Source organism: Papaver somniferum, chromosome 2 (genome assembly GCF_003573695.1).
Source record: "Papaver somniferum cultivar HN1 chromosome 2, ASM357369v1, whole genome shotgun sequence".
NCBI lineage: Eukaryota > Viridiplantae > Streptophyta > Magnoliopsida > Ranunculales > Papaveraceae > Papaver > Papaver somniferum.
This window is the reverse complement of record NC_039359.1, coordinates 110806170-110813576: the sequence shown is the minus strand read 5'-3', so window position 1 is coordinate 110813576 and position 7407 is coordinate 110806170. Positions and strand designations below refer to the sequence as shown.

Sequence of the window (7407 nt, the reverse complement as noted above, 5' to 3'; positions counted from 1 at the left end):
TTCGAGCAATTTTTTCCAAAAATGTTTATTGGCCAAAAATACCTACAAAGAAATAAAACACCATAATAAGTACAAAAATAAGCCCTAGCAATATATAGACTCGAGACAAATCGGACACAAAAAATGTGTCTATCAAATACCCCCAAACCTATTATTTGCTAGTCCTCGAGAAAAAATAAAATATAAATAAAATCCTAACTCACTGTCGCAGGCATCGTCGATTGCATTTAGCGTATGCAATCAGCCTTTAAACCCCTAAGTGTCCCTAGTGGCGGGGTGTTGTCTCCAGAGGGCTTACCAGAGGTATACCCACAAAACCTTTATACTCCAGACCCTAACTATCTATACAGAACCTTAGAAGGCACTAAAGAATTTCCTTGGTTGGCATACTTATTGACTACAAGAGCAAGTACCCTGATGCGAAATTCCAGTTGTTGTACACGAGTTTGCACTCAAGAATACTAAAATTCATATATAAGTGACAGAGCTCTACTCAGATTGTTGCACTATGGACATCAATATCCGGAGTCAAAACTAATCACATGGATAAATCAAGAAGATCGATATAGAAAAACATAGATGGTTTTGATGTTTACTAGGTGAATGGTGTTTCTCATATCTGCCTGAAGGCCTCCGCCAAAATGAACCTATCCTAATGGACTGAGATATCAGTCTGACTAATATCAACACACTGGCATATACAAGGGTACCAGTAGTCGATAATCCTAACTCTAGGTCAACACAACTGACATATATAAGGGTTCCAGTGGTCAAATTTATTTAATTTATTCCAGTTGGTCAAATGGTCTGGTCTTTTTTTTTTTGTATGTCAATCACTCTAATTCACCCTAGCATTGGTAACAACTTGAATCGTGAGCCCCACCTAATCACTTAGAGAAACATAGTTTAAAAACAAAACAAAATAAAAACAGAAGTGAAAAGGACTCAACGAGATATGGTGAAACTATCATGTTATTTCTAACGCCTGAGCTCTGTGCTTTTATGAATAGACTCTTTAGATGTTGCCATCTAGTCAGATTGGTTCCTCAACTCCTACAACCAAAATGCTTCCATCCACTTAGATTGGTTAGTGCCATCCTTAATAGGGATAAATTTCTAGGCTCTGGAGTTTATTTATTGCAACGAAAAGGTAACAAAAATTTCTACCCCACCCCCAAACTTAAATCTAACATTTCCCTCAATGTTTCTAATCAAAGAACAGTACCAAAAATATAAGTAACATGAGGAAATGGTAAAGAGAGAAGTCGGAAAGATAGTACCTGGGTGAAGTGTAACCAAAAACCTACAAAAATATTATACAACATACAAAATCGCCTCGATGGTCAATCAAGGTAAACAGGGTCCTCTAGAGGGACCTCCTCAACATCACCTGTAGGAAAAGGCTCTAAAAAGGGCTTCAATTGCTGACCATTAACCTTCGAAGAAATACTACCATATGGTGTCTCAATCTCAACGACACCATGAGGAAAAACAGTACGGACCACAAAAGGACCGGTCCACCGAGGGTGCAAATTCCCGGGGAATAGATGCAAACGAGTGTCATACAGAAGAACTTTTTGACCTGGAGAAAATGACTTTCTTACAATATTCCTATCATGCACAAGTTTCATTTTGTTCTTATACTCCTTAGCACTATCGTATGCATCTCTACGAATCTCGTCCAACTCATTGAGCTGGAGCTTTCTTTGAGATCCTGCCTTGTCAAGTGAAAAGTTTAAGTTCTTAATAGCCCAATAGGCTCGATGCTCTAACTCAACAGGCAAGTGATATGCCTTGCCAAACACTAAACGATAAGGTGACATTCCAATGGGTGTCTTAAACGCAGTATGGTAAGCCCATAAGGCATCAGTAAGCCTCGACGAACAGTCTTTCCTATTTGGATTAACTGTTTTCTCTAGAATACGTTTAATTTCCCTATTGGAAACCTCTACCTGACCACTAGTCTGAGGGTGATATGGGGTTGCTACTTTATGGGTAATATCGTATTATTTCATTAAAAAAGCAAATGTTCTATTACAAAAGTCTGAACCTCCATCACTAATTATAGCTCGCGGCGTACCAAAACGTGTAAGTATATTCTCTTTCAAAAACTGGACTACGACCCTGTGGTCATTCGTTTTACACGGAACCTCCTCAACCCACTTAGACACATAGTCTACAGTGACAAGTATGTAAAGATAACCAAACGAAATAGGAAATGGACCCATAAAATCAGTGCCCCACACATCAAAGACCTCAATCACTAAAATAGGGTTCAAAGGCATCATATTTATACGGGAAATGGTTCCTAACTTCTGGCAACGCTCACAAGAAACACAATGACTATGGGAAAATCCACACTGCAAAATCTTAGCAGCAGTCTTCTTAGCACTAAAATGACCCCCACATGCATGTTCATGACAAAAGGAGATGATACTAGACTGGTCACTCTCAGATACACATCTCCTAATAATCTGGTCCGGACAATACTTAAACAGATAAGGATCGTCCCAAAATAAATGCTTAACCTCGGCTAAAAACTTAGAACGATCTTGCTTACCCCAATGTTGAGGGGTTCGACCAGTAACAAGATAATTCACTATATTTGCATACCAAGGTGATTGGGAAACAGAGAACAATTGTTCATAAGGAAAGCTATCCCTTATAGGAAGGGAATCACTAGGGGAACTAACAACTAGCCTAGACAAGTGGTCTGCTTCTACATTTTCAACACCTTTTTTGTCTCTAATGTCTGGGGAATATTCCTGTAAAAATAGGATCCATCTAATCAATCTAGGTTTGGTATCCTTCTTAGATAAAGGTATTTCAAATCAGCATGATCTGTATAGATTATGATCTTAGAACCTAATAGGTAGGACCTAAACTTATCCAAGGCAAACACGATGGCTAAAAGTTTCTTCTCGGTAGTTGTGTAGTTCATTTGGGCATCATTCAGAGTTTTGCTAGCATAATAAATCACATGAAGTAATTTGTTTTCTCGTTGTCCTAAAACGACACCTATAGCATAATCTGAAGAATCACACATAATCTCAAAGGGTAGGTTCCAGTTAGGTGCCTGGACTATCGGGGCAGTAGTGAGTAAAGTTTTAAGCTTCTGAAAAGCCTCTAAACAAGCATCATCAAAGACAAACTTAACATCTTTTGCAAGAAAATTGCAAAGAGGTCTAGAAATCAAGCTAAAATCCTTAATGAATCGACGGTAAAAACCTGCATGCCCTAGGAATGACCTAATATCTTTTACGGTTTTTGGGACCTGTAAAGTCTTAATAAGGTCAACTTTGGCTTTGTCTACCTCTATACCCTTTGAAGAGACGATGTGCCCTAACACAATTCCTGATTTAACCATGAAATGGCATTTTCCCCTATTAAGAACTAAATTTTTTTCCTTACACCTAGTCAACATTAATGTCAAATGATGCAAGCACTCATCGAAAGATGAACCAAACACTGAAAAATCATCCATAAAGACCTCTAAGAACCATTCTACCATATCAGAAAATATGCTCATCATACAACGTTGAAAAGTTGCAGGGGCATTACATAGCCCGAAAGGCATGCGTCTATACGCAAAGGTACCAAAGGGACAGGTAAAGTGGTTTTCTCTTGGTCTTTTGGGGCAATAACAATCTGATTATGACCGGAGTAGCCATCTAAGAAGCAATAGTGACTATGTCCAGCTAATCGCTCTAGCATTTGGTCGATAAAAGGAAGGGGAAAGTGATCCTTCCTTGTGACCTTGTTCAATTTCCTATAGTCAATACACACACGCCATCCCGTGGTCACTCGGGTTGGGATTAATTCATTATTATCATTCTGGACTACCGTGATACCTGATTTCTTGGGGACAACCTGAACAGGGCTGACCCACTTACTGTCTGAAATTGGGTAAATAATACCCGCATCTAACAACTTAAGCACCTCTTTTCGAAATACCTCTTTCATGTTAGGGTTCAGTCGACGTTGCATCTCTCTAGAAAGTTTGGAGTCTTCCTCTAAATGAATCTGATGCATACATACAGTAGAACTTATACCCTTAATGTCTGCTATAGTCCACCCTAAAGCTTCCTTATTGTCTTGAAGTACATTTACTAGCCTACTTTCCTGATCACTATCCAAATCGGAAGCTACAATCATAGGTAAAGTCTCAGATGGGCCTAAAAACACATACTTTAGAGTATCGGGTAGTGGTTTAAGGTCCAACTTTGGGGGCTCTTCTAAAGAAGGAATTAGGGTAGTCTTAGAAACTGGTAATGGTTCGAACCTAGCTTTCCATATATCAGTGTCTAACACAGGGGTAGAATCTAATAGAGCATTCACCTAATCAATAGTGCTATCGTCGTCAAAATCTAAACCAAAATGGGATAAACAACTTTCTAATGGGTCTTCAGACAAGATGTTTGGTAATGACTCCTGAACTAAGGATTCTATCATGTTCACATCCTCAACACATATGTCATCTAGCTCATGAGGTTGCTTACTGACATTAAAAATGTTCATCACCATAGTCATATTACCAAAAGATAAACTCATCACTCCATATCGACAGTTAATGATCGCATTAGACGTAGCTAAAAATGGGCGACCTAAAATCACAGGTATCTGGTTCTCTGGGTCAGGGACAGGTTGGGTATCTAGGACCACGAAATCCAGTGGATAAATAAACTTGTCGACCTCAATAAGAACATCCTCGATAACACCTCGAGGGATTTTAACAGACCTATCAGCTAACTGCAGTGTCATATGAGTAGGTTTTATTTCACCAAGTCCTAGCTGTAAGTATACATGGAATGGCAGTAAGTTCACACTGGCTCCTAAGTCAAGTAAAGCTTTTTATACCCGGAAGTTACCTATTGTGCAAGCAATGGTAGGAGAACCGGGGTCTTTGTACTTTGGAGTTGTGGTGTTCTGAATGATTGAACTTACGTGACTAGATAAAAAAGGCTTTCTTATGGACTCTAAGTTTTCGATTTCGCGTACACATATCCTTAAGGAACTTGGCATAGGCAGGAATTTTCCTAATTGCATCTAATAAAGGAAGGTTTATGGTAACTTGCTTAAAAACCTCCACTATGTCATTAAAGTTTGATTCCTTCTTTGTTGGTACTAATAGCTGAGGAAATGGGGCTCTAGGCATAGAATCAGACCTCTTAGGAACTGAGTTGGCATCATCAGAAATTTTATCAGTTTCCTTAGCTAGTGGTCCTGAGGGGTGAACTACAATATGTTCACTATCGGGCATGGTTACCTGATTGTCTACTATTCTACCACTCCTAAGGGTTCTAATAGCATTCAATTGATTCGATGGTTTTGTACCTACTTCATGAACTCCTCTAGGATTGGGATTAGTCTGACTAGGGAACCTACCATTATCTCTCTCACTTAAGGTCTTAGCTATTTGGCCGACTTCAAGTTCTAACTTAGCAAGGCTCTGAGCATTAGTTTGAAAATTTTGCTTGGTTTCCTGTTGAAAACTAACATGGCTCTGTGCTAACATTTCCTGAGTTTTTGCTAACGTATTAATAGATTCCTCTAATCTAGTCGTTTTATTTTCTGGGCCTTATGTATTCCTAGTGTAGCCAAAACCTTGGGGAGCATTAGAATTATTAGACTGACCCTGACTCTGGCCCTTAGACCATGAAAAGTTCGGATGGTTCCTCCAACCAGGATTATAGGTTTCTGAATATGGGTCAAACTTCTGACGATTATCAAACCCAGTGTTATTATATAGAGCATTGGCTTGCTCTTAATTATTATGGACTTCCCAAAGAGGCTCCAGTCTACCACTAGTATTACCCACTTCTAAAGCTTCTAACCTTTTCGTTATAGCAGCAATTTTGGCATCTGATTCATAACCTCCTTCTACCCTATTAACGTTTCCTCTGCTAAGAAGAATTGTTATCTGGGGTTCCCTGCTACTTTCCCATTGTTGGGTTTTCTCGGAGACTTCATGCAAATATGTCATCGCGTCATCAACTGTTTGGTTCTCAAATCCACCAGTACACATAGATTCTACTGTGGTTGTGGTGGGATAATCTAAACCCTTATAAAGGATCTGAACTAACCTAACCTTCTCTAAACCATGATGAGGACATTGAGATGATAAATCATTGAACCTTTCCAAATACATATACAAAGTTTCTCCCTCCTGTTGAGAAAACGTGCAGATTTGCGTTCTAATAGACGATGTTTTGTGCCTAGAGAAAAACTTGTTCAAAAAGGCAGATGTAAGTTGTTCATATGTTTCGATTGACCCGGAAGCCAAACTATATATCCACGATTTAGCTTTATCTTTCATGGAAAAGGGGAATAACCTAAGTTTCAAAGCATCATCATCTAGGTTTCTAATCCTGAGGGTACTACAAATTTCCTCAAAGTCCCTAACATGGAAATAGGGGTTTTCATTTTCTTTCCCTAAAAAGATTGGGAGCAGCTGTAAGGTACCAGGTTTAAGTTCATAAGTTTCTTCCGTCTCAGCTAACCTGATACATGAGGGACGAGTAGTCCTAGTTGGATTCAACAAAGCTTTCAAAGTTGTCATTTCTGGCGCTATCGGAGCAACAAGGATTCTCTCCTCAGTCAAAGGACGTTCAAAAATAGACTCTTCAAAAGTAGGACTCTCTAGATTAAGGTAATCGAGACGCTTCGAACTACTAGGTTTCTCTTTAACAAATCTACCTAGTGCGTCTCTTTTACGTTCAGGCATACAATAGAATTTTCTAAATTGGAAGGGTAAGCTAACACAGATCAAGGTCGACTCAACCAAATCAAACTATTGATTTCTAGCAAACAAAAAGCATGATGGCTCCACTTAGATTGTTTCTAGACCAGCTTCTAATCCTTCGAACGGGAATTCGTTACAATTTAAGCAAAACCCTCTGGAATCAATCCGAGTTAATGTAAGTTGAATAGAGGCGAGGGAAGCTCGGTGGAGCTTTGATACCCAAGGCCTCACCGGTATTACAAGGCGGCGCAGTCACGCGTTCAATTTATAGAAACCGTCAAGAACTTCGAATACTTTTATTTTCTGAACTTATTTTCTTAGGTAACTTTCCTTGAATACTTTTATTTTCTGAACTTCTTTTCTTAGGTTTTTTTTTTGAAAGGCAGAAGAAACACCTAGTTTATGGTTCTGGTTTTTGGATTGATAGATGATTGCTTTTTGTAAGAGTTTTTGGAGTAATGGCTTTTTGATCAATTGATATGTCAAAATCTGAATTATGAATGTAAGTAGCAAAATCATTCAGGACCGTGAACATTGCATGAGAAAGGAAGAGACATGAAATCTTGGGATGATTGGGTCATCGGCTTCCATGATAAATGCGGAAATCTAAACAATAGGTCGTGTAAACATCATCTGGCAAACTTACTCGCTTTAGGGTCTTTCAC

The 7407-nt window shown here is 38.9% G+C and overlaps 1 pseudogene; it reads left to right on the top strand.

Annotated features, from left to right (window-relative positions):
* The first annotated feature begins 6095 nt into the window (after window positions 1-6095).
* Window positions 6096-6195, top strand: LOC113354640 (annotated as a pseudogene).
* Window positions 6196-7407: the final 1212 nt, after the last annotated feature.